Source organism: Podarcis pityusensis (genome assembly GCF_964106645.2).
Source record: "Podarcis pityusensis genome assembly, chromosome: 9".
In the NCBI taxonomy this organism is placed as follows: Eukaryota; Metazoa; Chordata; class Lepidosauria; order Squamata; family Lacertidae; genus Podarcis; species Podarcis pityusensis.
In genome coordinates, this window is record NC_138034.1 from 69,267,376 (window position 1) to 69,294,490 (window position 27,115).

The 27,115-nt window shown below is 43.6% G+C and overlaps 1 long non-coding RNA gene across 2 annotated transcripts in view; it reads left to right on the forward strand.

The window, feature by feature from the left end:
- The window catches only part of LOC308485463, a 40,997-nt gene extending 14,243 nt beyond the window's left edge, over window positions 1-26,754 (forward strand). The window contains exons 1-3 of one of the 2 annotated variants that reach the window (XR_013990531.1): window positions 16,830-16,854; window positions 23,908-24,071; window positions 24,236-26,754. This is a non-coding gene — a long non-coding RNA (uncharacterized lncRNA). Of the gene's footprint in view, window positions 1-16,829; window positions 16,855-23,907; window positions 24,072-24,235 lie in introns of those variants that run through there. The other variant, XR_013990530.1, reaches the window with a different exon arrangement.
- Window positions 26,755-27,115: the final 361 nt, after the last annotated feature.

The window sequence follows — 27,115 nt, forward strand, 5'->3', positions numbered from 1 at the left end:
CACAGTAGCTGTTTGTTGGCACCACCACTGCCAGGAGGCGAGAACACTCCAGTGCTGACCCCTAACATGTAAATGTCTCTTTCAACAAAGCTACAGTTTCTTTCCCAATACTGCAGATCAAATATTTGTTCTTTGCTTCATTAGAATTTATATGGTTTGTTTTGCTTTTAAATCTTACTATCCAAATGTAGTGGATTTATTGAGCCTGCCAACCTTATGAAAATAGTTCTGATCTGAGCCAACATGGGCTTTTTTTTTTGCATCTTCAATGGTTGCAATATGGCAATAAAGGTGCAATCCTATGCACACTTTCCTTAGAGTAAAGCCCATTGAATTGTGAGGTTTACTTCATCAGATTAAGAATATATGAAGCTGTCTTATTCTGAGCCAGACCATTGGTATGTCTAGTTCAGTATTGTCTATATAGATTGATAGCACTCTCTAGTGTTTCAAACAGGGAATTAGACAGGGACGTAAGTGGTGCTGTGGTCTAAACCACTGAGCCTCTTGGGCTTGCCAATCAGAAGGTTGACGGTTCAAATGGGTACCACTGCGGCAGGAAGGTAAACAGAATTTCTGTGCGCTCTGGCACTCATCACGGTGTCCCATTGTGTCAGAAGTGATTTAGTCATGCTGGCCACATGACCCGGAAAGCTGTCTGTGGACAAACGGCAGCTCCCTTGGCCTGAAAGTGAGATGAGCGCCACAACCCCATAGTTACCTTTGACTGGACTTAACCGTCCAGAGGTCCTCTACCTTTACCTGCCCTACCTGGAGATGCTGGGGATTGAACCTGGGAGCTTGTGATGCAGAAGCTCTGCCAGTGAGCTTGTCAGGCTTCAGGAAATTGGCTCCCCCCCCCTTTGGCCATAGATAAGCAGAACAAAGGAAAATGGGTCTTCTTCCCAGTTAGAAACTTTAATGATCACAGCGAGAGAACAAAGAATCAATTTCCTAGGAATGAAGGTGCTCCCAATTAAGGGTTCCACCCACTTCCTTCCTAGTCATCCATGTCACTACAGCATCCTGTAACCTGAGCTTTCTGTGCTCTTATCTGCTTTTCTTGACCTTGGGCTATCCAGCGACTGTGAGTCTGTTAACTCTCTCCCAGTTTTTCTTCTTCATCCAGTATTTCCCAGCTTTTGTCTTTTGAACTATGTTCCTCTACAAACCACTGTTCCAAATACTGTCCTCCTGCTCATGGGAAGATTCAGGATCAGGACCATTCTTCCTCAATGCTGCCCTCCTCAGCACGGTCCCTGGCAGAGCTAGAGATATTCCCCTGCATCCTTTGGGTCTCCTTGGGAACAGAATGTGAGACTAGATAACATATTTTCTCTGATCCAGCAGGGCTCTTCTTATGTTCTGATTGAAATGTAAAGCTCTGTAAACCACTTCATACTGCTTGTGGAAACTCACATGGTTAAGTGTTTCTCCATGCAAAAATTCCTTGCACATGGAAAACTAGGAGGTCAAGGAGCAGTGTAGACTGCGTCCAGGCTATCTAAAATGACCTCTGAGGAAACATACATAGAATTGTGTGGTAAGGTTGCAGATGAATCTAGCACAGGGTGCCTGTCAGTGATCTAAGACTGAGGGATCAGTCCTTCAGCACAAAAAACATTGTCTTCAAAGGAGGTGCTTGATAATCCTCCTCACCTAGCTTGCAGCAAAGCTAAAGAATTATTAAGCCCCTGCTGGGCCATCATATTTGGTTTGTGTTGCTGCAAGGAAAAAGTAGGTATAAAAGGAGAATTCCCTGGATCCCAAGATCCAGGTTTGGGGCATCCAGGTTCTTGTGAGAGAACCTCTGCAGAGATTTAAAATCACAAAATATGCAGCAAATTAAAGCATAGAAATATAGGCTGATAGACTGTTAAAATATGCCCTTGTGAGCTCCAAACGTTTCCCTCTTCCCGTAACATAGAAAAAGACCACACATTTGACAAGCTAAAAATGGTTTACTTACAAACTCTTCAAAGATCAGGTTCATGTGCTTTTACTTACATCAATCAGAAAGGTTGCACGGGCAGTAAAAGCTGGCTTAGTTACAGTAGTGAAATTTCCTAAATTATTGGTATAGGAACTCAAAAGTGGCTTGCGAGAGCCATGTGGCTTTGCCTCTTCACATGCTGAACTTCTCAGGAAGATTGAAAGGAAACGAAGCCTTGATTACCTAGTCTCTCCCAATGTGAACTAAGTCTGGCAGGACAGCTTACTCTATGGTCTTAACCCCTTCATGCATTAATTAAATTTAAGCATACTGGTTATATGAGGCTGTTTATCCCACAGTTTGATGAGTCACAAGTTGTTTGGATTCGCATTAGATCAACTTTTAGGTGAATTTTAAGAACGTTTTAAGATCAAAGACATATTTTAAATTGTACTGCTGCATATCACCTTTAACTCCGCATATATTAGGCCTTTATGCTCTCTTCCACGTTTTGCATTCCCAGCTCTGATGAAGCATCATAATTATTTTCCTTTCGTTCTGTCAGATCCACCGGGAGTGTTTTCGTATGGCAGATTTTGCTCTTTAGATATAATATCCTTTCTTGTTTTACAATTCCCCTGTAGCTTTATTCTGTGACTTTCCTTGGACCATGCAAGAGCTGCTGAAATTATGGTCTCTTATGCAGAGGCATTCCAGAGGCTTTGCATTAACTTATCTGTGTTCAAAGAAGACATGTCCTAGCAATTGCAGGTTTGTTGCATATTAGGGTCCTCCATCAAAGGGTTGCATTTTCATTCATTTATTCAGCGAGTGAAGTCCAGCTGCCTTTAGCCCATCATATGCTTTCCTGACAGAAGTACATTAACAACTCATGTCTCTAGGCTCCACGTGACTACATCCTGCTTCCTTGATCCTCATCCTTACACCCCAAGCCTCCACAGCCCTCACACCTGGATTCACCACGGCACTTCTTGCATCCTTAAATGTGAGTCCCCATCCAAACTCACCTCCTATTTTTCTCACCAAAACTATGGATTTGTAACATTTCATATCTGACCTTTGTTCCTTGGCAGCAGGCACACCAACTCCTAGGGGTGAAGGGGCCTTTGGACTCCTCAATAATCTATGCCCCCATAAGTGGATCATACAGACATTTAAATCAGGGATAGAGAACCAGTGACCCTCCAAATGTGGTTGGACTCCAGATCCCATCATCTTCATCCACCATGGCCAATGGTCAGCAATGATGGGAGATGTAGTCCAGAAACATATGAAAGCCACGGGTTCCCCATCCTGAAATTCAAATGAGAGTGATGGAGAAGAACTTTGTGCATTTTAATTTTTAAATAGAGCCTCTTTAGATTTTTGTTGTGGTTACTTGCCACATTTTCAGTAATTTTTTTAAAAATAAAATCATTCTATCACTGGATGGCAGTAGAGCTATAATACAAATTTATAGACACACAGATGCTGCAGAGATGCATCAGAGGCCATATTTATGTTTCTTTGTATATTTCTCTGCAGTTCCAGTTTGTATTATAAGCTTTAAGAAGTGTCAAGCATAGGAAGGCCCTGCATTTCCAGATGGGATTAATGCTGAATATATTTTATTTGCCCAGACACCATAAATAATGGGAGGTGAGGTCTAAAATTCCTCTAAAAAATTTTTTGGGGGATATAGATGGCTCCAAACTTGGCAGAGTATTTTTTTTAAAATGTAACTTTATTGCTATGTTTTAAAACTTACTTTGCACGACAGTTCCTTTCCAGCTGTAATGTTACGGTATCAAGCTCCTATTGTAGAGATGAATAACCTAAGGGCAGGGAATGGATGACCGCCCTTCCCTTCCTATGCCTCTCAATATTATCTTTGTGGCTCCCTGAAGGTGAGACACTCTCCTGAACCATGCCCCTCCCCTCCCCTGCTCTGCACCCTTCCTTGTGTGTTTTTGCCTTCCTGGCATGTGTCCTTGAGCTCAGTGGGTAGAGCAGGCTCTGTCCCCTGCATCTCCAGCTCGAGAAGAACTGCTACCAGCCAGTGTAGGTCAACCTTTCTCAAACTTTGGTCTCTTGATGTACTTGGACTACAACTCCCATCATCCTTAGCTACCAGGATCAGAGATTATTGGAGTTGTAGTCCAACAACTTCTGGGGAACCAAGTTTGAGAAAGGCTACTGAGCTAAGTATAAGGCGTCTTCCTATGTTTCTGTGTTTCCAGATCAAGTGCCAGAGACAGGAACATAGTCAAAGATGGCAAAGCAAGGCATCATTTGCTGTTGTTGTATCAGATAAGTCCATGCAACACAACTTAGAGCAGGGGTTATATCTAGCCAGCCAGGCTCCTATTGGTACCTCAAGCCACATGATCCAGACTGAATTGAAGAGTTCTGGAGCTTCCATCATCCCTGATCATTGGCCATGAAGGTCGGGGCTGATGGGAGTTGGAGTCCAGTATCTGGAGTTCCCCATCTCTGGTGCACACTGACTCATAGCAACTCTACATGTATTCAGACTGTTCATGTAGTCTAGCCTGTAGCTCTTCAGACGCTTCATGGTGCTGATAATACCAGGGGTGCAGGTGTTAAATGGAGATACTGGGTTGAATTTTAGACTTTCTACATGCAAGGTGCTTTACCTCTGAAATATTACCCCGATTGTATGCCTGTCATCATGCTACACAACCAATAAGATGTAGCTGTAAGCGGCCATCACTTAAGACAAGTGACGGCATTGGACAGTGAGGGCAAATGAAACTTGCAGGCCAATACTTTTGCAAAGGATGGCAAAAAGTGGTTGAAAATGTTCACAAAAAACCAGTGAGCCATTTCAGCTCAGTCTTTATCCCCACTGTTGCTATGACTGCCTGTTTTATTCTGCTGTATGCTGAAGTCTCAGGACAGTTTCCAATGCAGTGTTTAATCTGCGACAGCTCATTTAAACATGCAAGGCCATCACCTGTTGCCTGGCATAGTCGCTGCTTTTTGAATAGTTAAGGGAAGAAGCCAGATTTGCAAGGGACTACAAGAATGCTGTGATCTGCTTCTGCTTCCTCAGCAATTAGGCCAATTTGCGGAGTGCAGATTGAGACCAACACAGCAGGCTTATGGAGGCATTTCAGATGTTTGCTGGAAGGAGTTCACAGGGAAGGAACACTGTCAAAGTAACCGCCAAAGGCAACCAGAACCAACAAGTATGACAACAGAACAATCGCCTGCCCCCAGAATAACTTTGTTTCCCTCCCCATCTCAAATCAGTGTCTGATTATGCCTGAACTGCAGCCAAAGTCTCTCCCTCTCCCTCTCTGCTGGCACATTAGTCAGAGCTTTGACAAAGAGTAAAAAAAAAAGAAAAGAAAAGGGGAATAAGACAAAATAACTTTCACAGCAGCAGCTCCTACAAGAACACTGAGAATATTCATTGCCAAACAGGTACCCTAAATAACGAGACAATAAGGCAGAAAAGGGACAGTTCCACCGCAAGCGATGGAAGAAGGAGACAAAATTGTCTTTCTTGCTTGTCTTCCCTGCTGGCTTTCATTCAATTGACTGGCCGGTTCCTTTGCTTTACAGCTTTGTTTGCACTATGTCTGTTACTTACTGATGCTTGCCTTGCATGCATTGGTGCTTTTCCCTGGTTGGCTATATAATAATAATAATAATTTATTATTTATACCCCACCCATCTGGCTGGGTTTCTCCAGCCACTCTGGGTGGCTTCCAACAGAATATTAAAATACAATAACCTGCTAAACATTAAAAGCTTCCCTAAACAGGGCTGCCTTCAGATGTCTCCTAAAAGTCTGGTAGTTGTTTTTCTCTTTGGCATCTGGTGGGAGGGTGTTCCACAGGGCTGGTGCCACTACCGAGAAGGCCCTCTGCCTGGTTCCCTGTAACTTGGCTTCTCTCAGTGAGGGAACCGCCAGAAGGCCCTCGGCACTGGACCTCAGTGTCCAGGTATAACGATGGGGGTGGAGACGCTCCTTCAGGTATGTTGGACCGAGGCCGTTTAGGGCTTTAAAGGTCAGCACCAACACTTTGAATTGTGTTCAGAAACATACTGGGACCCAGTGTAGGTCTTTCAAGACCGGTGTTATATGGTCTTGGCGGCTGTCCCAATCACCAGTCTAGCTGCCGCATTCTGGATTAGTTGTAGTTTCCGGGTCACCTTCAAAGGTAGCCCCACACAGAGTGCATTGCAGTAGTCCAAGCGAGAGATAACTAGAGCATGCACCACTCTGGTGAGACAGTCCACGGGCAGGTAGGGTCTCAGCCTGGCTACCTATGCCACTGCTCCCCTGAGCTTAAATACATGACCTTTCACACACCCTTTCAAACACAGAAATTATGAGAGGACCCCAAACTTCGCAGAAAGAGAAAGAAAGAGAATGAGAAAGAGAGGACCTGAAGTACAGGACAAAATGTTTATCAATACAGGATGCAGCATTTTACAATGAAACATGGGACAACCCTGTATTATACAGCACAGGTGACAACCCTACTAATCCACAGGTTTCCCTGTCCCTGTTTCAAGGCATTTCACTTGGAGGTGGAGTGGGGGGGGGGGGGAGAGATGTCCTTCCAAAGCAAGCCTAGCCAGTGGAAATGTATGGTTGAGCTCCTCCACAGGTTTTGATGTTGGCACTGAAAAGTGGCTTGGATGAAGCCATGGACTTGCATTAGCAACGACAGAAGGCTCGCTTAAGTGCCGCAGTGACTAAGGGCACGTTGCTTGATCATAAAGCAGGGTTTGAACATTTAAAGGTTTTGTTTTTTGTTTTTTTAAAAAGTCTTTTGCCACTTGCGGCCTCTCCAGCTGCTCTTGCAATAAAGCAGAGGTCAACGCAGGCCCCTTCTGCTTATAAAACATCTGCTAAGTTGAAGCAGGTTAACGACAAAGTGCAGAGCTGTCTGTTTCAAGCGGGCAACTTAATGCATACTGGAGAATTGCCTTCATTGCCCTTGATTGCGAAGGCAAAAGAGCTGGCGAAGCTGGCTCAAAGCGCCTTCTACGTTCACTTCTGCTTTGCAGAGCAGACACCTCTATTTCTCTTTCTGAAGGATGCATCAAAATAGCCCACCAAGTTTTGCCCCTCTGTTAGGAGGCAGAGGAATGGGGTGATATCAGCTGTTTGGAGAACTGTCCTGAAATGTTTCTGGATAGCTTATCTTTACCTTGTCACTTTAAAGAAACAGACTCTCCAAGTGTCCCTATTTTCCAGGGATGTCCCTGATTTAGAGAAGCCATCCTGGTTTCTGATTTGATCCCAGAATGTCCTGCTTTTCCTTAGGATGTCCCAATTTTCATTGGAGAAAAGTTGGAGGATATGGAGTCATCTGTCCCCATAGCCGTCTGAAGGCAATCCTGTATAGGGAAGTTATTTTTTTAATGTTTAATGCTTTATTATGTTTTTATATATGTTGGAAGCCTCTCAGAGTGGCTGGGGCAACCCAGTAAGATGTTTGGGGTATATATAGTAAAATTAACATTATGGAATGGGGCATCCCCATTTTCATCATAGAAATGTTGGAAGGCATGAAAAAACTCTCTGTCTCCCATTCACCCCCTCTCTCCATTCACTCTATGATCACACTTTAAACAGTCCTCTAAAGAATTCTGGGAGCTGTAGTTTTTTAAGGGTGCTGAGAGTTGTTATGAAATCCCTGTTTCCCTCTCAGAGATACAATTTCCAGAGTGGTTTAACAGTCAAACCCTTTTCAAAAGCAACTCTGGGAATTGTACCTCTGGGAAATGAAGGGAGATTTCGTAACAACTCTCTGCATCTGTAGCAAACCACACCTCCCGGAATGTTTTGGGGGAAGCCAAGAATGTTTAAAGTGTGATCATAGTGCTTTTTATGTATGTTGTGAATGTGGCCTAATTCAGTCTCTCCCTCTCCTCCTCCCCTCCCTCCCTCAGTGGGAGAGAAAGCTCATTGGAATAGCCAACTACTGGCCAGCGTCCTCCATTATTTTTCTCCCAGAAGGCACCAGTGTTGGTACATCTTGGATCAAGTTATCTCATCCAGGAAAGATAAAGCTAGATGTGTTCAGCTGATTTATGGTATCCAGTCCTAAATATCAGATAATGTCTCCTAGTGCTTTCATGTAGATGTTAGATAGGCCAAAGAAGGATAAGCTGGAACCCTGCAGAATCCCATGAGTAAACTGTGAGAGAGCTGAGCACGACCAGTCCCATTCCAGCCAATGGACAAGGGACAAAGGCAGCAGGAAAAGAGACCATATCCCACAAGTGTCTCAGAAAAACTGGGACATCCCGTTTATTATCATAAGAGAGTGGTGGCCATTTTGGTTGCTGTGGTCTCACATGATTTCGTAGCATGATTTCTCCCTGATGAAAGCACTTTGGGGGCTGCAATATCGTGTGGTGCCCCAAAACACATGTTTTGGGTTGCAGTACCCAAAAAGTGTTCTTTTTGGGGGGCAGGGAAACCATGTTGTGAAATCCCACACAGTTACAGAAACTCAAATGGCTGCCATGCTCTTACGATAAACGGAAAGATGGGATCCGGGAAGATGACGTCCTGGATTTTGGCTTCAAAGTGTTGGAGGGTGTGAGAGACAGGACCACTAAATGATATCAAGTTGCTTTGCCCACTAAATGATGCAGGCATACTCCTCCACCAACAGGAGCCAACTTCTAGGGGCCGAGCTCCCTTTTGCCCCCCATAAAATATTTGAGGGAGCCACCCCCCAAAAGTTGATGTGCGTTGCCCTTCAAATGGTGTGCATGCACCATGTCATGTGCATGCAGGGTGGGGCTTACATGCCCCCCCCCACTATTTTATTTAAGTTGGCACCCCTGCTTCCATCTGTTGCTCCATCAGTGGAGGAAAGGGCATGGACATCACCTGCACTACGCTTGTTCACAGAGAGTGGCTCCTCTCCTCCATTCAGAACAGATAGGAGGGTAGACATCCAATGGCTAATCCAATATACATGGTGGATATTGAAGAAGCTGCATTCGATGCAGTAGAGGTTGAGTCAGTGCAAACAGGAACTCCACAGGAAGAGCAGAAATCTCTAATCCACTGTAGATTTTTAAAGAGATATTTGCCATCAGAGGTGATGAGAAGCACACAGGCACCTCTGGGTGCTACATTTGTGACCCTCGGCCCAAGAAATACAGTAAAGATGTGAGATTCACACAAAGGACTTCCTGACTTATAGCTCAGGTTCTTAGCCAGTCCACCACACTATCTCTCATTATGCTTCACACAATCTCACTGTATTGCACCAACTCATCCAGTCACGGGATGCCTGCAGTTCCTTTTGCATTTGCGTTGTGCCTTACTTTTTCTCATTTCATGGAACATACTTTTGCATGGAATAGCTGCTGTTTTTTAAGTTTGTTACCCCTACCCATTATAGGGCCTCCTTCTATGATTGGAGCTGCTGTTTTGAAACAGATGTGCAATAAAATGAATGTTAAGCCGATAATTAATAGTTGGCTACAGGGGAGTGCTTAAAACCCCAAATCATAGACCAAGGCCTCATTTGTGCAAAATACTGCATAAACAATAAAAATAGAAATGGGCCCTTGCCTCAGTGAGTTTATTATCAAGGTTTGTGTATCCCATCAGTTTTTCCCCGGCACAAGGAAGGTAGGGAGGTTAAAGGAGAAGACAGTAACACAAAGTTAGTTGGAAGAAGTACAGCAACTTTTCTCCCGGTGATTATAATCCCTTCCTCCCACAATTCTCTGCCTCATGAACTTGCCATTCCCCATCACTTGTGTTCATTGAAGTTCTCACAATGGGGACAGCTTCTGTGGGGAGGACCATATAGCTTAGTGGAAGATAATCTGCCTCCTAGGTTGAATCCCTAGTGTCCCCAGATAGAATTGGCAAAAGTTCTTGCCTAAAACCCCAGAAAGCTGCTGCCAGGATAATATTGAGCTAAAAAATGAACCAATGGTCAGACTCAGTATAAGGCAAGTTCCTATGTGGTCATGTATGTTGCAGATATTAACATTGCAAAGCTTGAAGAAACTGGAAGCATAAGAACTGACTCCTTTTGGACTAAATCATTGTCCAGACCCATAAAAATATTATTCAAAGTTTACTTGCAGAACTCTTCCAAACTATAACATAATACATCAAATGATGATTCCAAAACATCCGCACAATGTCTTATCCTGTCCAGCACAGGCTCAGCATCTTGGAAATAAAAGATAACTCCAAAAATCGAAACAGTGTCTCTCTCCTCCATCCCAGCCTAAGGCTATGCAGCTTCTTGGAGACCCATTATCATATCCTTTTGTTCTCTGTGGCATTCAGAGAAAGACTGAACAGGCAACTCCCTTCAAAATGGCAACCTGCTATTCAATACCTTTGTCACCTGATCTAAGGTTACAACACTCACATGTTAGCTGGCAGAAAACAACAATTAGATAAAGATCAACTCATTAAGAAGCTGAGAGTCTCTTAGAAAACTACTGTGGGGAAAAACCAGTGTTGAACCTTCATTAATACACCAACATTTTCCATTTCTATGTCAATTAAACCAATTATACTTAACAATGGAATATGCATAAACATTCTGACTGAAGAAGTTGGAATGGGCAGTTATGGATTGCTAAGCACAGATGAAACTAGTTAAGTCTGGACAGAGATGGGGCGGAGTTTCTCAATATTGAGCCAGGAAACAGTGCTGTTGCGGGGGGGGGGCAAAGTTTGGAAAGATGGGAAACCCCAAATTCCTCATATTGGTTCAAGACAGCTATCTGAATGTTGAACAAGTACACATAATTAGCTAGGACATCTTGCTGGTTTTGTAGCATTGTGTTCTGCAGGCTGTGTCTCCTCTCCCTCCCTCCTAAAGGCTGTCTGAATCTGTGCTTGCGATTCCAGGCGAGGAAAGAAATGTCCATGTTCTGCTGACTGGAACACTTATTCTTAAGTTTGCCATGGGAAAATACTGTCCTCTGCTATCTTAATAACCTGGGAGATTGCAGTCTCTCTTTGCTTAGAGGGAGCTGACTCATGCTTAATGGGCAGAAGGCTGCATTATGTTGAGGTTAAGGTAGGTGACAGTCTCTATGCGGCACGGAGGGAACGCAAGGCTGTTAAATCTGCTGGGTTCTTTAGCTTAAAAGAGCATTTGTGTACAGGACCTACCAGTGCTCTAAGTGGACCGGCATTAGCTCTGCAAAATCTATATTCACCTTTTTTTTTTTACTTAAAGAGCCTTAGATTGCTCACTCATTTGACTGGTGCCGAGTGGAAAGAGGAAGGAAAGGAAGGCAAGGACAAAGCAGAAAGCTGATTCTCTCATATGTTGCACTTGCCACAGGTAGTATATGAATTGCTGGATACACCGCCACAATTTCAGTGCTCCTTTACAAAGTGTGCAATTATGAAATTTGCTGCTGCAAGTCATGGCGATGATCACCAATGCAAATGGCTTTGAAAAGGGATCGGAACAATTTTGTGAAAGAGTGGTCTACGATTAGGGGACGAGCTGTCACTCCATGGTAGAGCATCTGCTTTGCATTCAGAAGGTCCTAGATTCAGGGAAACTCCTGTCTGAAACTCTGGATTGCTGCCACCAATCAGTGTAGACCAGGGTTCCCCAATCTTGGGTCTCCAGCTGTTTTTGGACTACAACTCCCATCATCCCTAGCTAGCAGGACCAGTTGTCAGGGATGATGCGAATTGCAGTTCAAAAACAGCTGGAGAAAATACGGAGCTGCATGGTTCAATGGTCTGATTCAGCTCAAGGCAGCTTCCCGTGCTCCACTCCGAAGCTAAGCTAGTTAAGTAGAACCTCAATATTTCAAGGCAGCGAACCTCTAGTTTCTGGGGAACGAACAAGGAAAGAGAGCTGATACCTTCATGCAGTGATGGCTTCATCTTTTAAAGCACACTGGGGCAAGACACACACTACGGAGGCCCTCTCTGAGTGTCTCCACTTCCTCTTCACTTTGGGACTCACCCTGGGAATCGCACTGCTTCCCCCGCACTCCTCTTCCTTCGCCAGTGGAGACAGTAATGAAAGCAATGGATGCTTCTCTCTTTTTTAAAAAATGATATTTATTGAGATTTCAAAAACAAAAAATTACATAAAAGACAATGAAAAATATAGGAAAAAAGAGAAAAAACATACAAAATGCCAAGTATAAAAAAATATAGAAAGAACACTTAGAAACAAATTTATCCTTTCGTATCTTACATTTCATTTCCTTGCTTTCCTGACCTCCTCTCACCTCCCTTTTTTGTATTCTGGTTCAATTGGTTAATTCAGCAATTCCTTTCCCTCTTTGTTTTTGTCTTAGTCCTTTAACTTAATATATTATAGCTTTAAATTCTCACCTATTAACCAGCCATTTTTTCATACACCTTTATGACATTGCTGCTAGAACCACTTAATTTCATTCTGACATCATTCTAACATTCATTAATTTTACAATTTTTCTGTAAATAGTCTTTAAATTTCTTCCAATCTTCTTCCACCGACTCTTCACCCTGGTCTCGGATTCTGCCAGTCATTTCCGCCAATTCCATGTAGTCCATCACCTTCATCTGCCAAGCAATGGATGCTTTTCTCAAGTGAATTAGTTGTCACAGCAAGATGGAAGAGGAGCAGGGCCAGGATGTCTCAGGGGTTGACACTGGACTCCTGCAATGGTGTGATCACTGGCCAGTTTCCAGGTGATGCTGCCTAGCCCAAACAGTGATGCATATATAGACAGTAGTCCTGCCTTCCTACCTTTTTGTCTGTTGTTGGAAACAGGAATCTGAGCAGCATGGGTCTTTGGCCTGATCCAGGAGGGCTCTTCCTAGGTTCTCAATATTGCCATGCCTCCCACGTGAGTGACCTTGAAAGTCTAGAATTATTTTGGAATCCCCATTGTTTCATTAGTGATTCATAATTAATGTTTAATATAGGAGGCAGCAATTACTACTAGGCGGAAAATCCAATAAAAATGCATAATTTCTTCATAAGGAAAAGAGGCCAGAATTAAGCAGATTGCCCATTTCTCCCTTGACTTTGTGGCAGTACTTTGAAATCTAACCTGAGTTGGTCTTAATAAAAATCTTCCTAAATATTCCGAGGAAGCTCAAAGAGATAAATCGATCGGTGCAAACTTTCCCAGTTTAAGGCAAATCTTGAGATCTGTGTGCACCCCTAATTAAAGCTCAGTTGTGTCTACTTCTCTTTTAATTAGGGGTGTGTGAGAGCCCCAAGATTTGTCTCACATCTGTATTGTTGTTGTTTAGTCATTTAGTCGTGTCCGACTCTTCGTGACCCCATGGACCAGAGCACGCCAGGCACTCTTGTCTTCCACTGCCTCCCACAGTTTGGTCAAACTCATGCTGATAGCTTCGAGAACACTATTCAACCATCTTGTCCTCTGTCGTCCCCTTCTCCTTGTACCCTCCATCTTTCCCAACATCAGGGTCTTTTCCAGGGAGACTTATCTTCTCATGAGGTGGCCAAAGTATTGGAGCCTCAGCTTCAGGATCTGTCCTTCCAGTGAGCACTCAGGGCTGATTTCCTTAAGAATGGAGAGGTTTGATCTTCTTGCAGTCCACGGGACTCTCAAGAGTCTCCTCCAGCTCCATAATTCAAAGGCATCAATTCTTCGGCGATCAGCCTTCTTTATGGTCCAGCTCTCCCTTCCATACATCACTACTGAGAAAACCATAGCTTTAACTATACGGACCTTTGTTAGCAAGGTGATGTCTCTGCTTTTTAAGACATCTGTATTACAAATCACATATTTTACAATTCTGATCTGCTTGCTGTGTGCTCTCTGTTTCGCTCTGTGTCTTGGGTGCCGAGCTCTTCTGTGCAAAATGAAGCTCTGTGTTTTCCTGCTCGCTGTAGCACCTAAATCATTCCTAGAAGCTGAAAAAGCTGCACCAGCCTTGCAAGTCTGCATGGGAGCATCAACCCTAGACAGGAGTTAACTGGAGGGATGCTTCAAAAAGAATCTGTTAATGCTTGGACCTATCAAATCCATCTTTTGTTGGGAGTTGAGAGATTGAACAGCTGATACAGCTCCCAGCAAATGAGCCTTTCCCAAATCTCATCCAGCTTAATAAACAGCTGATTACCAAAAGCATAAGAGCTTGTCTCTTTTCTGTGTCCTCTGATACGCCTTACAGGCCTAGGCCTTTTCACATCTCTAATATGCCTTACATGGCAAGGCTGCCTAGAATGTTGCCCATGGGGTTCTTTATTTTTTTAATATAAAATATGTAAGCTTTCCAGGATTTCCTGGGGAACTTGGGACAACTATTAAACTGGTCTATTAAATCTTCAGTGTAGGCCTGGAGACTGTCAGTCAATTAATTGGGCCATGTCTCCATGGAGACCTGTTAGTTACAGGTTGCCATTCATGTCTTGGAAGCATCTGGTTTCCTTTTATTTGCATACCTTTAAAGTTACTTGGCACGATTTCTAAGTAGTTTGGATTGCGTCGTCTGCTCTTCCGGTGCACGCAGAACTTTCAATATTTTAACATTTTCACTCTGAACGAATCCCTCGCCCAGCTAGGCATTTGATCATTCCAAGGTGCTCCCTTGTTTATTTTAATTGAATGCTTGGCTGGGGAATTATGCTCAGATCAAAAACAGAAAATCATCGGTCCAGACGCTGCAAATGCTAAACGTCCTTGTATGCTTGGCTTATTGATTGCAGTGTTAACAGATTTAAAGGAGTGATATCCCTGTGAAAGAAAGAGAAACAGATGAAAGGAGGCCAGTGGAGAAACAGTTATGGTGCTCTGTTGCATGAAGAGTAATTAAGAACATGTCTCAGAAAGGGAAGAAGGCTAGATACAAAAGGACAGAAGAACTGCCAGAGATGGTCCAAAATCTAGGGCAATGGCATACAGCCACAGAATTCTTGGACTAAAGTCCAGACTCTATGAGGGATGTGATATGTCAGTATGGCTGGGAGAAGAGAACACAGTGTGCTGGCAAAGCAGAGCAGATGGAACCTATTATTATTATTATTATTATTATTATTATTATTATTATTATATCTGCCCTTCACCCTAAGGTCCCAGTGCAGGTTACCACAAGTAAAGCACAATGTTGGAAACAGTCTCTAAAACAACTTGCAGTCATAGAAATAAGATGGGTTCTGTTGCCAGATATGGAGTGGGAGTTTCATAACTTAGGGTCTGCCACAGAGAATTCCTTCTCCTGGGTTACCCACCCCCATCCTGCCAAGGTTCCGAGGGTGGTGGAACAACCAGTAAGGCCAATGATAATAGCAGAGGGGACCTATAGGGTGGCTTCCATTGAGACCTGTTAGTTACATGTTGGCAGTTATATTATCATTATATACTGAATAAATATGACCACACCCTGAGCCATGATGTTCAGACATGCAGTAGGATATAGTGATCATCTTTAACAGATTAACCATTCACTTATGCAGGGCTAGCTGGAAGGGGTGAATAAGAATCCCAGATAGATAGGTGTGTGTGTGTGTGTGTGTGTGTGTGAGAGAGAGAGAGAGAGAGAGAGAGAGAGAGAGAGAGAGACCCAAGTTAAATGGGACAAGAGCTGTTCATTTTCTTAGCTATCCCATTGTCATGGGTTGACCCATTGGCAATTGTCAAAATGGAGCTGGGAACCACAAGTTGTGGCACTTTGGGTGGGGGTGTCGGATCTGAGGGATAAAGCCAGAAGCCAAGCCAAAGACCAGAACCAGGAAGACAATTTTTGCTTAGGCAAAATCCCAGACTGTACAGCAAGGGGCGTACAGCCTGTAGCTCAGAAACCTATCTCACTCTGCTGTGGATCAAGTCTGATAGGTAGGCAGGCCTGTCAATCACTTGCGACCACTATGATGTCCGATGAAAAGCAGGGCAAACAAGCAAGGACAGAGCTCTTCACCCAACACCTTCATGCACCCATTGCTCTAATCCCCTGCCTCTACTTCTTTACAGAGTAGCATGCAGGGAGTATTAACCTTTTCCTTCCCTGCTGTGCCCAACTCCCCATAGTCCTCCTTTCAGCAATTAGACTTGGGGGGGACGGGACAAGTAAAGCACAATGTTGGAAACAGTCTAAAACAACTTGCAACCATAGAAATAAGATGGGTTCTTCAAAAAATGGAAGGATTAGTCATCGCAGTGTAGGGAGAAGGGGAAAGAGGGAGGAGGCAGGGCTCCGTGGGAGACCTTGAAATGGGCCGAATGCTCCCCACTCCTGTTTTACATGAGCCAGAAAGACAAGTAAGCAATAAACATTGCACTTACCCCCTCCTTTGTTTTCTCTCTCTTTTCACATGTTAATAAATAAAGGTATGCATAAAGGTAACCATTGCCCATTAAGTTGAAAAAGAGATTCTGGAAGCTTGTGTGAGGAACTATCTGCCAGATCATCTAGCAATTACCATTATTATTACACTTGTAGCAGCACGTGCCACAAGTCTGCTGCACAACTTAATATATCCTTGCTCCCCAAAGACACACGATAGAGGAACACAAAGGAGCTCCTGACAGCACAAAGTTACAAGCATGGCAACGATAACCTCACGCCTCAGTGCCTCAACCTCCGTGGCTTTTGTTCTTCTCTGAGTATGCAGCATTCTTTTGAGAGCTTCAATGGGAAGGGATTATGTTCTTTGTACAGCCATCTTGTCATTAAGACGTCCACACATTACAGCAAAGTCAGGCAACAGAAATGATTCATTAACTCTTTTGTTCTCTTCCTCTGGCCTGGTTCGTAGACTTTCCGGGTCGGGGCTGCAGGTTTGTGCCGGAGAAGCATGCATTTGTGCCCCTCTCATTGCCGTTTTGCCCATCATGTGCTGCAGACGTGGGGAACCCATGGCCCAAAGCAACTTGATGAGTGGGGCAAAGTTGCTACACTGGCTTGCTGACAGGTGGGGCGCTGATGTTTGCCAGAAAGAAAAAGGGTGAGTGAGGGAGAAAATTCCCTTTGTGGGTTCAATATGGAGGCTCAAACCAGATTTCCAATCAGTTAGACTTTATTCAGCAATGCATTACTGAATAGAGTCCAAAAGAGTCTGTGAGATAGCACAATCCCTATATAGGCAATATATTAGCTATATATTATATATTTTAGCTATACATACATACATATATATATATATATATATATATATATATATATATGTGTATGTATACACCCACACCCACACAAATATATATACAGTGAGGGGGAAAAGTATTTGATCCCCTGCTAAATTCGCCCATTTGCCCTCTGACGAAGAAATGACCAGTCCATAATTTTAATGGTAGGTTTATTGTAGCTGTGAGAGACAGAATAACAACAGTAAAACCTGTTATTAGCTGTTTGTTCTCAACCTTCTGCCACTCCAGTCATTGAAAACACTTATTGAACCCAAGTTCTTTGTGTTAAGTGCAGGGCCCTCCTTGCAACTTATCTGGAATTGTTTTTCACTCTGACAATCAGCATTAAGGCTCCAATTTCTTCTTCTTTGGTGATTCCCCGTAGCCAAGTAAGACTATCTTCCATGAACACGGTCTTAACAGTGAGTCCGTAAGTGACTGTGGAGGCCAATTCTGGATCCACACGCCCTTCCACAGTGGAGACATAGGTTTCCAGGTGGGAGTTGATCATGGTGAGGGTTCTTTCGTCCTGAGTTCAAGAGTCTTCAAAGCCCATAACACCTTTGGTAAAGGCTGTTCTCCAATTGGAGCTCTCTCAAGCCAATGTTTCCCAGTTGTTTGTGTTTATACTACAATTTTTAAGATTTGCCTTGAGGGAGTCTTTAAGCCTCTTTTGTTGACCACTAGCATTATGCTTTCCATTTTTAAGTTCAGAATAGAGTCTTTGCTTTGGAAGACGATAATCAAGTATCCGCACAACATGACCAGTCGGATACCTGAAGCTGGACTCAGAAATAAAGGGTTTTGCAGCTTTTCCACTTCAAGAGGTGATAGAGAGGTTGGCTTGATGCAAACAAATCAGCAGAGAAATTCCGGTGCTCTTGTGTTTGCATTGTGCTCATTTCCCTGCAGTATCACCCATCCTGGAACTAAACAGCGACCCACCTGCTGGGATCACAGTATAGCAGCCCCATGCCCCCTGGTCAGCCACATCTGTGTGTGGTCCTCTAGATTGTTCTTGTCCCCTAAATAGCATGTACATCACATCTGCCTGATTATTGCAGATACAACTGTAGGGGAACATCTATGAAGCCTATTTGTCGGTGACTAGGAAGCTGAAAGAGAAGAAGTGATTGGTTCACTGGATGAAGACAAAACTGAAGCAAGTCGCCTACAAAGAAGATCCTATCCTACATCATTACACGGTGAGCTGCCATCACTGGTGGAACAATGAAAGCCATCCCCAAGCTCATCATAGACCCTGGTATGGGGTGGGGAGAGGAGTTCCAACAAGCACTTGGGTGGGTTCAAAGTCATTCAAGGTTTTATACCTAACATCAATATGTTTTAATTGAGCCCTGTAATATAGAGGCAGCCAGCACAAAATCTCAGTGTAGGTCTTAAATGACAGGTGCCTCAAGCAGCCCTTTGGCTGCTGCATCCTACAGTACAATTGCTACTGTAGCAGGGCATCAAGAACAACCCTATGCAGAGCACATTACTACCCATCAATAATGCCTCCAACCTCTTTGGAATCAGTTTATTGGCCCACATTCAACCCATTACAGCCTCCAGACACAAGTTCAGCGCTGAAATGGCTACTTGTGATTCAGATGGTATGGAGGGCGTAGTCCTGTGTGTCATCCACATATTGAAGATATGGATACCTCTCACAATGAGCTGGAGACCTTGCAAGAGGATACTAGGTGGAGTTCTGGTTGCATCCTGTTACCCAGCCCTATACCCAGGGGAGATATGATAACCATCTTCAAATATCTCAAGGGCTGCCACATGGAAGATGGAGCAAGCTTGTTTTTTTCCTGCTTTTGTGGGTAGGACTCAAACCGATGGCTTCAAGTGACAAGAAAGGAGATTCTGACTAAACATCAGGATGAACATTCTGACAGTAAGAGCTATTTGACAGTGGAACGGTCTCCCTCAGAAAGATGTGGACTCTCTTTTCTTGGAGGTTTTTAAGCCGAGGTTGAATGGCCCTGAGGGACTCTGAGTTCAACCCCCTGTAATTCAGGAATCTCAACCAAGGCATCCATGGCCATGCAACTTCTTCTTAAAAACCTCCACTGAAGGAGCTTTTACATGTATAGGATGTCAGGCTTAATAGCTTATCACAGTACAGTGGTACCTCAGGTTAAGGACTTAATTCGTTCCGGAGGTCCGTTCTTAACCTGAAACTATTCTTCACCTGAAGCACCACTTTAGCTGTAGCCTTATTGGAGTTCACTGATTGGGTCTGCGTTGCTCCGGGACAGGAGGAAGGAAGTCAAATGACACCGAGGTTGATTCAAAGAAAGAGTTTATTCTGCTCTCCGGATAGCAGAAGGCACTTGCGTGATCAAGTCCACAGCAAGTCCAAAGAAATGACAAGTTTCATGCAGTATATATATCCTCCAGGCACCCTCTCCCTCCTTCCCATATAAATCCAACCATGTCAGCCTATGTATGCAGGTTGACATCACATATGTTCTTGCTCTGGTATTCTTAACCATAAAAGGGAATTCCTTCCTGTACTTCTGACCATAAAAGGATCTTCCTCTTCCTACTCTTATCTTGGAGGAAGAGGTCATCATCTCCGAGAACACGCTTTTGGCATTGTTCCCGGACTGGGTCTGTGGTCTTTGTGTTTGTGGTCAGGACATAAGATAAGGTACAGACGCATCATCCCTGCTCTAGTGGAACTTGGCAAGGTCACTCATTGCCATCACTGACTGATAAGGGAGAGAGCTTTGAGCACAGCCGGGGTTTTGTTTATACATTGACTCAGAGCTCAAGTTAATGGATTTTAGCTAAGGAAAAAGAGGGATTTTGGTGCAGTTTCAAATTGCCTGCACAATCAGTTTTGGGTTTTGGGAAACCCATTCCTTCATAGCTAATGGGGCCTCCTGCTGCCGCTGTGCCGCCACCACACGATTTCTGTTCTCCTCTTGAAGCAAAGTTCTTAACCTGAAGCACTATTTCTGGGTTAGCGGAGTCTGTAACCTGAAGCATATGCAACCTGAAGCGTATGTAACCTGAGGTACCACAGTACAGCAAATACTAGATGGAGCTTCATAGATGGTTGTTACTTTATAGATAATGCATCACCATCATTATCATCATTTAATATTTAGAACCTGTGAGATTGCCAGAAATTTTAATGCTCACAAGAAATAATAGCATAAGACTTGAACCAAAGCAGAATGCCCATCTCCACTACCTTTTTTATTGAATGATGCCCTATGAGGAAGAATTACATACAGAGTGGGAAGATAGGGAGATGTTAGAGGAACCTTTTTGGAAAGCAAGCGCTTAAGATGAAAGTAAATGCGCTTTGTGTCTTCAGAGGTGACAAACAGCTTAAAAAAATGCAAGGACTCTGAACTCCGGCCTCTGATCATTTGTGAATGTCAGAAGCATATTCCTGTACACTCAGTTTACTTCAGCTCAGAAAGCTATACCAGCTGCACCAATTAAGATGTACCAATTAAGAGCATCCCTTGATCCCTAGGTTAAGTCTGCACTTTGAATGCTAACATGGATTGTTTTCCTGTTGCTTGTCCTGAGAGGTGTAGTAGCAGAAGCAATATCTCTTCTTATGTTCTTGTGATTGGAAATGGGAAATTTGTGGAGATTAGCATGTTGTAGCTCAAGATACCCAATGAGGTGCTCTCAAGGTGTTGTCAGACTACAACTCCCATCACCCCTGGTCATGCATGTGGGGCAGATGAGAGAAAACATCTAGAGGGAACCACACTAGAGGGAATAGGTTATCCCTGTTCTAGCCTATTGGTGCCAACATACTTTATTATCTGGTGTGACAGTTCTCTTTGCTGCTTCCTTATTTGACCAGAGCTCTCTCTTGTTCTCTAACATTCTCGTTGGCTACAACCCACAGCAAAACTGTTCCTCCACAGTGCCACTTCTTGAAGGACTGTATGCCTGAGCATTCCTCTATGGACACTTGAACACACACACACACACACACACACACACACACACACACCACAAAGTTACGCCTAGAAATCTAGTTGGAAGAAGGTGGAAGGCAGAAGAAATTAGCAGGATGGGAATGAGGTCAGGAGATGACAAGTGCTCATGATATTTGCCTCAGACTTCAGTTTCGTGTGCATTTGATTGAATTGTTCCTCAGACAAATAAATGTTCCATTGCTAACCTTGGCTAATTGTCAGTGAATCCCACGCAAAAGACGTCTGAACACTTTTCTGTTTGTCTACACCTACTCAGTGCTGTTAGCATCGTTCGGTTGTGACACTCATACATCAGGGAGGAGGCTAGACTAGAAAACATCGTCCTGGCACCTCTCTCTTTCTCCTTCTCTATCTCCCTGTATATATACTTGCAAGAGTCAAAGTTGTCGCTGTAGAAAACTGAAGAGCTCTGGATTGTTTTCATTACAGCACAGCAGTGGAGGAGTTTCTTTGAAAAAAAGTTAAGAGCTTAAGTTAAGTTTTTAAAAAACCCAGATGAAACAATCTGATTTTGCTCTGATTTAATAACAAAAAAACAGCCCAACCCAGGGCTGTCACATGGATGATGGAGCAAGCTTGTTTTCTGCTTCTTCAGAGGGTAGGACCTGAAGCAGTGGATTCAAATTACAAGAAAGGAGATTCTGACTAAACATTGGGAAGAACTTCCTAGCAGTAAGAGCTGTTTGACATTGGAAAGGTCTAGCTTGGAAAGTGGTGGATTCTGCATCATGGGAGCTTTTAAAACAGAGGTCAGGTGGCTATCTGTCAGGGATTATTTAGCTGTGATTCCTGCATTGCAGGAGGTTGGACTAGATAACCCTTGGGGTACCTTCCACCTATGATTCTATGATTCTTTAGAACTCCACAGGGAGCATTTCAGGATGTTGTGAGGCCTGGCAGAGACCTGTAAAGACATACTGGAATGCCTGCAAGACTATGGAACACACAAACACTCCCACTGTGAAGCTGCAACATTTTCTTTTTTAAATGTACAAATGAGAATTCACACCACTTGGCCACCTCTTAATTATTTTAAGGTAAGAAAGAGATGAAACTCACATTCCCTTTCCATAAAGGATTACGGAGGAACATGAAATCCCTTTACTTCCCCCACCAAAAGCCTTCTCTTATAAAAATTAAAAAATGGCATGCTTAATCCACTCTGGAAGGGCTTCTGTGCCGATAAATTTCATGCACTTTGGCCAAAATGGGGGGGGGGGGGAGTTACAGATTTATTTTTTTTAAATTACCCATTATAGTGAATGAGGGAAGGCAGATCTTCATTTTATAGAGTGGCTTGGAACCTGAAATGCATATCCAAGTGGAGAGGAGACAGTAACTCAGAGACGTATAACATTCCACCCCCCAATGAAAATATACAGATACAGTGGTACCTTGGTTTTTGAATGCCTCCTTTCTGAACATTTCAGAATTCAAACGTTGTAAACCTGGAACATGCCTCAGAAGTCAAACAGGAAATGCGACTGCCACTGAGTGCAAAACCCTAAAGCCTAGCTGTCGGCTATTGAGTTTCAGTTTTCGAACGTTTCAGAATGTGAACAGTCTTCCGGAATGGATTACGTTTGAAAACTGAGGTACCACTGTATAAGGGGGCTTTATGGATAGAAGCAAGCCTGGAAATCCCTTCCTTGTACTGATGCCCTGCTATGAAGCTTGGCATGCCAATATAAGTTGATGATGCCATCAGTCCTTATCAATGCTTGGCATTTATGTTGGCCAGGCCACCCCATGAAAGATGGGAGGGCATTAGGGTGGTCATTTACACTTTGCCAAATCAGTGAGAGGGGATGGCATCACCAAAAGAAGAGGGTACAGATTTCCAAATCATTGCGCATGTTGATTTAGATGATAGATAGATAGATAGATAGATATAGATAGATGATAGATAGATATACAAAAATAATTGTTGTGGAGCACAGTGACCTGTGTGGCTGCTCAGTCTGCTGTCCAGGAGTTGAGTGCTGATGAGCAACTTCCAAGGCCCCCCAACCTCTCCTTTCCTGTGGTTCTTAATATTTAATCTTGGTTTCGATTGGACAGCCCTCCAAACAGAGGACTGTGCCCTTCAAATGAAGCACAGTCCTCTGTAAAGCAGGACACATGGACACATTGGAGTGCATCCTTTTCTTCACAAAATGGCTGGATTCTAGATTATGCTCAATAGTAAAGGGTGGTGGTGGTGGTAGTCCAGAAATAATCTAGAATTACAATGAATTTTTCTAAATTACAGGGGGTGGCAATTAGCAGGGGTTGGGTGTGTTTCTGGATCAAAAGCAAGCTTTACTACTGATTTTTTGAGGGTGAACACCTTTAGCTCCTGTGCTCCCTAAGCCTTTGCTTTCATTATTCTGCTCCATGCACAGACCCTTGTGTAGGCTCTCTTCACCTGGATAGATTTCAGTTGCCACTGTTTGACTAATCTGCACAGAATTGCACACTCTGGCAGCATACCTCAGCTGCAAAAAAACCCCTAAAACCCTACATTTTTAAAAAAGATGGAGAGGACCCATAGTTCATTGCCAAGACATTTGCTTCCCAAGCACTACATTTGAGGTTTGATCCCTAGCATCTTCTCTTAAAAGAGGCAGCGGGTGATGGAAGAGACCCCAGAGAAGCACTATCCACAAGTGTAGATGGCATTGGTCAAGATGGATCAATACACCAGCTTAGGATGTTCAAACAGTTAACGAGGGGGGGGGGGAGTTAACTGTGTTATACAGTCCTTTAAACAAAAAAGATTTTATGAAAACTATAAGAGGGGAAAGAGGAGGGAGAAAATATTCATGCTTGATTGATCGACTTTGTGTCTACAGCACAATAACCTCCTACAAGGATCAGCTAAACCGATATTCTCTTCTTATCCCACAGCTATTGAAAAGGACTTGAAAGAAAACACCCACCCAGCCCCTCCTTCCCCCTACCTGATTTGATTAATGAAGTCATTATAAGAGATGCACAAAGACTGCCGAACGAGCCCTGCATTTCTATGTCGGGACAGAGCAGCTTGAGCGTATATAAAAGCTGTTATAGAAGTGAGTGCACTTATTAAATCTTCCAACAGATTTTCCTCTAGTCATTATCATGGAAGAGACTCCAAACCACATGCCAAGAATCATAGATGATCTACGATTATGTAGACAAATCTCTCTCTCTCTCTCTCTCTCTCTCTCTCTCTCTCTCTCTCTGTCTATCACAGGAACACGGAAGCAAGGAAACACTTCCTCGACCAACCGTGTGACATTTTTTGAAGTGGAGCTCAGGTTGCCCCCTAAACACCACCCACATCACATCTGCCTGATCACTGCAGATACAACTGTAGGGGAACATCTATGAAGCCTATTTGTCAGTGACTAGGAAGCTGAAAGAGAAGGAGAAATGATTGGCTCACTGGATGAAGACAAAGTTGAATCAAGTGGTCTACAAAGAAGGTCTTATCTTGCATCATTACACAGTGAGCTACCGTCACTGGTGGGACAATGAAAAGCCACCACCAAGCTCATCACAGGACCAGGTATTGGGGGGGGGGGGTTCCATCAAGTACTTGGATGGGTCCAAAGTCGTTCAGTGCTTTATACCTAACATTAATATTTTCTAATTGAGCCCTGTAATACAGAGGCAGCCAATACAAAATCTCAGTGTAGGTCTTAAATGACAGGTGCCTCCAGCAGCCCTTTGGTTGCTGCATCCTACACTACAATTGCTGCTGTAGCAGGGCCATCAAGGACAACCCTATGCGGAGCACATTACCACCCATCAATAGTGCCTCCAACTTGTTCGGATTCAGTTTATTGGCCCTTACCCAACCCATTATAGCCTCCAGACACAAGTTCAGCACTGGCTACTTGTGGTTCAGATGGTATGGAGGGTGTAGACCTGTGAATCATCCACATATCGAAGATACTGATACCTCTCACAATGAGCTGGAGACCTCGCAAGAGGATGCTATGTGTAGCTCTGGTTGCATCCTGTTACCCAGCCCTTTGCCCAGGGGAGATATGATAGTCATCTTCAAATATCTCAAAGGCTGTCACATGGAAGAGGGAACAAGCTTGTTTTCTCCTGCTCTGGAGGGTAGGACTCAAACCGATGACTTCAAGTGACAAGAAAGGAGACTCTGACTAAACATCAGGATGAACATTCTGACAGTAAGAGCTGTTTGACAATGGTGTGGCGGTCTCCTTCTATGGAGGTTTTTAAGCAAAGGTTGGATGGCCATGTGTCATGGGTGTTTTAGCTGAGATTCCTGCATTGAAAGGGGTTGGACTTGATGACCCTTGGGATCCCAACTCTACAATTCTGTGATTATATGATATGAAGAGGCAAAGATCCCCCAGCGTAGAGCCTCTTCCTCTGGGGAAAGGCCATAGCTCAGCAGAAGAGCACCTTCATTGCAGGCAGAAGGTCCCATGCTCAATCCCCAGCCTCAAATATGGGAAAACCACGTCCTGTTGGTGCAGGTAGTACTGAGCTGAGAGTGACCAGTGGTCTGTCTTGATAGAAAGCAGCTTCCTATTTTCCTGTTTTTCCTTGCCATGACAGCCATATAAATTATGGTGAATGCAGACAAAAGAACAGAACAAGCCAATGCTCTTGACTGATGCTTTCTTACATAAAAAGCTGCTGTAGACCAATTGTCTGTGTCCACTGCTAGCCAGTTCTACACCAAGCCCTGAAGGAATCCTTTAACTGAAATCACTCTCTGCTTTTTCTTAATTAGTTTCATTTCAGCCTTTATCCCTAGGCTCCTTGTTTGCAGAGATTTCTTCAGATAGTCTCCTGCAAGATTCATGTCTTGAGACTTCAGAGCAGCTTGCTGTGAATCTGGATGAGCATGTTTTGTACCTGCCAGGCAGCATAATAAACTCTTCACTTGTATTGCTATTTAATTTATATACCGCTTATACACCAAGCTGGCTTCCAAGCAGCTTAAAGGTATTAAAAAATCAATTATAAAATGCGGACATAATTTAAATACACAATTAACAATCTGATTAGGACATCAAAACATTCTTAAGTAAAATATTCAATACAAAGCCAGCTAAAAAGCATGACAATTAAAATTGTTAAAAACAAACAGAACAACAAAATCAGAAGTTCAAATACAGGGGAATGCTTACCTAAACATGTGCATGTTCAGGAGTCAGCGGTATCCCAATACTGATGTAAACTCTCATATTGCAGAAGAGAGGGTGTTCCACAGAGCTGGTGAAAAAGCTCGTCTCTGCATTGAGCACCTATCCTCTCAAGTGCTGTACCCCAAAGGGGGTATTAGAGACTAATGTTTGCAGATTTGCAGATTTGCAAAGACAATCACTGATGTCATGATCCTAGAGTACAGCAATGCCCATAACTGGACAGTGAAATGCCACCAGCTGAGAAGCCAAACTGGGTTCCTGGCTCTGATCCTGATGAGGATGATCACAGAACTAGTGAAGATGAGACTGGCAGGCAGGATTCCACTGAACCAGATCTCACAACACCAGGGTATTGGAACTGGAGCCAAGATGCTTCTGGGTGCCTTCCTCTGGCCTTAGGAACTGAATGCCTCCCTCAGTTCCTTGCCAGTTCAACAGGGGAAAGAGTGTACTGGGTAGGAAGCCATGGAGGGCAGTAGAAGTGCTGTCTTCAGGCCAGAGGGTTGGCTTTTTAAGATGTTTTAGTTCTCCAGTAGGATGTGGGGCATAGGAGACATAGACTGAATGCAGAGGCTTTAAAAGGCTTCAGTTCTCATCCACCCCTAGTTGGAGCAAGTTGCTCACTTGGAGCTCTCCTTGGTGCTGAACAAGAGCAAAGGCCCATTAAATCCAGCAACTTGTTATCACAGTGGCCAACTAGATATTCTAATCTAGAGGATATCTGGTTCTCTGTGGCAGCTCATAAGTTGTAACCCCTCCTCTCAGGGTTACATTTCGCAACTTCACTATACCTTTTTGGGTATAGTGAATGTGGAAGATCCACCTTTTTACCCTGGCCTTTGACACGTGAGATGTTTATTTTTTAGGAACCACTCTATCTTTGTGATTGTAAGTTGTTTTAAATGGCTTTTGATGTTGTCAATTGCCCTGGGACCCGCTGG